General features: G+C 41.3%; 1 pseudogene; it reads left to right on the top strand.

The window, feature by feature from the left end:
• Positions 1-2,069: 2,069 nt before the first annotated feature.
• Positions 2,070-3,293, top strand: LOC109448631 (nucleophosmin; annotated as a pseudogene).
• The last annotated feature ends 565 nt before the right edge of the window (positions 3,294-3,858 follow it).

Raw genomic sequence — 3,858 nt, 5'->3', positions numbered from 1 at the left:
GTCCCCCTCAGAGGATTGAAGGGTCCCTGCCTTATACCAGGCTCCCCAGCCCAGAGTTCTAGTGCTGGGAAGAGAAGTCCCTATAACTTCTGGCTGTGAAAACCAGAGGAGATTTTGGCTGAGTGAGATGGAGGGTGGCTGGAATCCCAGGTGCTCTGATTAAAGGGCCTGCACACAAATTTACTCACTGATGGACTCACTTGCTCTGAGCTCCAGAGCTGGGGCAGCAGCTGGAAAGGCACAAGGGACATAAGGGGAGGAACTGAATTTTCTGGCTTCAGAGCGAGGGCTGGAGGGGCAGCTTTCTCCCAGGCAGAAGTGCTGCAGAAGTCATTGTTCCTTTATTGAGCTATCCCCCAACTCAGCCTGCACTTTCAGGTGGGTGCCTTATCTGAACCTCAACCTAGCTAACATCATTCACCCTGCCCTGGTTCACCCTTCATTCACCCTTCCCATCATTCACCCTTCCCTGAGACCCCACCCCATCCAACTTGCAGGTTCATCCAAGCCATTCCAGTGACTTTTTCATGCAAATGGCCTGTCTTGGCTCATGCTGCAGACTTTCCTAAAACCTCTCAAAGGTTCATAAACCCAAAACAAGCAGCACCTGGTCTCAGCATCCCCCACACCACTTCCTAAGCAGCCCTACACCCAATACTAGTGGCAGACAGACTCAGTTCACAGCTTAGCCTCTCCCAGGCACCTCCAAACCCAGGACAGGTGAGAACCATCTGCAGATCACTTTGTAGTTCATACCATGTAGCCCCACACAGGGCATAGGCAGTAGTTAACCTTGGCCTACAGCAGAGCCCCTCCCAAGATTCCTCAGAACCAATACACCTGTGGCCATCTTCAGACCACAACAGAGCACCACCACCACAAACAACACACCCGAAGGGCAGACTCGTCAGGCACTAGAGCCCCATTAAAGCAATTCCTGCTTGATAGGATCAGCCCCTGCACAACAGGCTCCTCCACTGTAGTCACAGCCAGTTCTCACAACCAATCAGCCTGAGGGTCAATCCCTCCCATTAACATGCCAATAGTATTCAAGACTCAACTACAACAGGAGGGCACATACAACCCACACAAGGGACACACTTGGAGCACCTGGCTCAGGTGACCAGGAAGACTGTCACTGGGCCCCACAGGACACCTACTACATAAGGCTCCTCTACCAAGATTAAGAGATATTGCAGCTCTACCTAATACATAGAAAGAAACACAGGGAAACAGCCAAAATGAGGAGACAAAGTATGTCCCAAATGAAAGAACAGAACAAAATTCCAGAAAAAGAACTAAACAAAATGGAGACAAGCAATCTACCAGATGCAAAGTTCAAAATACTGCCACAAAGAGATAGGAAACATAAAAATTAAGATAGAAACATAAAAAAGAACCAGTCAGAAATGAGGACTATAATAACTGAAATGAAGAATGCACTACAAGGAAACACCAGCAGACTAGATGAAGCAGAGGACTAAATAAGCAATTTGGAAGATAAGGAAGCAGAAAACACCCAATCAGAACAGCAATAAGAAAAAAGAATCCAAAAACATGAGGATAGTTTAAGGGGCCTCTGGAACAAAATCAAGCATACCAACATTCATATCATAGGGGTATCAGAAGAAGAGAGGGTACAAGGAATTGAAAACTTATTTGAAGAAATAGTGACAGAAAACTTCCCTAACCTGACGAAGGAAATAGACCAGGAAGTGTAGAGTTCAAACAAGATGAACCCAAAGAAGCACATACCAAGACACATCATATTAAAATTCCAAAGGTTAAAGACAAAGAGAGAATCTTAAAAGCAGCTAAAGAAAGGCAGTTACCTATAAGAAAGCTCCCATAAGACTGTCAGCTGATTTCTCACAGAAACATTGCAGGCCAGAGGGATTGGCATGAAATACTCAAAGTGGTGAAAATCAAGGACTTATAACTAAGATTACTCTACCCAGCAAAGCTATCATTAGACTCAGACAGATAAAGAGCTTCCCAGTCCCTGGTGCGATTCCGTCTTGTGTGTCTGTGCTGCTGAGCAGTAGTCATTTATCTCCATCTTTCTTCTCTCCTACCTAAGTGCGTGCCACCATCCCATGGAAGATTCAATGGACATGGACATGAGCCCCCTGAGGCCCCAGAACTATCTTTTCAGTTGTGAACTAAAGGCCGACAAAGATTATCGCTTTAAAGTGGATAATGATGAAAATGAGCACCAACTATCTTTAAGAATGGTCCGTTTAGGGGCTGGTGCAAAGGATGAATTGCGCATTGTTGAAGCAGAGGCAATGGATTATGAAGGCAGTTCAATTAAAGTAACACTGGCAACTTTGAAAATGTCTGTACAGCCAACGGTTTCCTTTAGGGCCTTTGAAATAACACCACCTGTGGTCTTACGGTTGAAGTGTGGTTCAGGGCCTGTATATATTAGTGGACAGCACTTAGTAGCTGTAGAGGAAGATGCAGAGTCAGAAGACGATGAGGAGGAGGATGTGAAACTCCTAAGTATATCTGGAAAGCGCTCTGCCCCTGGAAGTGGTAGCAAGTTTCCACAGAAAGAAAGTAAAACTTTCTGCTGATGAAGAAGATGATGATGATGATAACAACGATGATGATGATGATGAGTTTGATGATGAGGAAACTGAAGAAAATGCTCCTATAAAGAAATCTGTTTGAGATACTCCAGCTAAAAATGCTCAAAAATCAAACCAAAATGGAAAAGACTCAAAACCATCAACACCAAGATCAAAAAGTCAAGAATCCTTCAAAAAACAGGAAAAAAACTCCTAAAACACCAAAAGGGCCTACATCTGTAGAAGACATTGAAGCAAAAATGCAAGCAAGTATAGAAAAAGGTGGTTATCTTCCCAAAGTGGAAGCCAAGTTCATCAATTATATGAAGAATTGCTTCCGGATGACTGACCAGGAGGCTATTCAAGATCTCTGGCAGTGGAGGAAGTCTCTTTAAGAAAATAGTTTAAACAGTGTGTTAAAATTTTCCATCTTATTTCATTTCTGTAACAGTTGCTATCTGGCTGTCCTTTTTACAATGCAGAGTGAGAACTTGCCCTACCGTGTCTGATAAATGTTGTCCAGGTTCCATTGCCAAGAATGTGTTGTCAAAAATGCCTGTTTAATTTTTAAAGATGGGACTCCACCCTTTGCTTGGTTTTAAGTATGTATGGAATGTTATGATAGGACATAGTAGTAATGGTGGTCAGACAAATGGAAATGGTGGGGAGACAAAAATATACATGTGAAATAAACTCAGTATTTTAATAAAGTAAAAAAAAAAAAAATTTTTTTTTTTTAAATGAGCTTCCCAGACAAGAAAAAGCTAAAGGAGTTCATCACCACCAAACCAGTATTACAAGAAATGTTAAAGGTACTTCTTTAAGAAGAAGAAAAAAGAAAAGATAAAAAATATGAATAATAAAATGACAGTAACTACATATCAACAATTACTTTAAATGTAAATGAGTTAACTGCTCCAATCAAAAGATATAGGGTCACTGAATGTATGAGAAAACAAGAATCTTACGTACTCGTATGCTGCCTACAAGGGACTCACTTCAGATCAAAAGACACACAGAGACTGAAAGTAAATAGTGTAATAAGTATATATGGTGTCACATAGGTACTAGATTTACCGGGGTGATCACATCGTAAGTTATATAAATGCCTAAATCACTATATTATACACCCGAAACTAATGTAATATTGTATGTCAACTGTAAATGGAAAATAAAAAACCATTTCAAAAATATTCATAAAAATAAGAATGAGGAAAAAATGTAGACAGACAATTCATAGAAGAAATACAGGTGACCAATATATATATATATATAGATATATGAA

Source organism: Rhinolophus sinicus, linkage group LG04 (genome assembly GCF_036562045.2).
Source record: "Rhinolophus sinicus isolate RSC01 linkage group LG04, ASM3656204v1, whole genome shotgun sequence".
In the NCBI taxonomy this organism is placed as follows: Eukaryota; Metazoa; Chordata; class Mammalia; order Chiroptera; family Rhinolophidae; genus Rhinolophus; species Rhinolophus sinicus.
The sequence above is the reverse complement of the archived record's forward strand: the minus strand, read 5'-3'. Positions and strand labels throughout refer to the sequence as shown.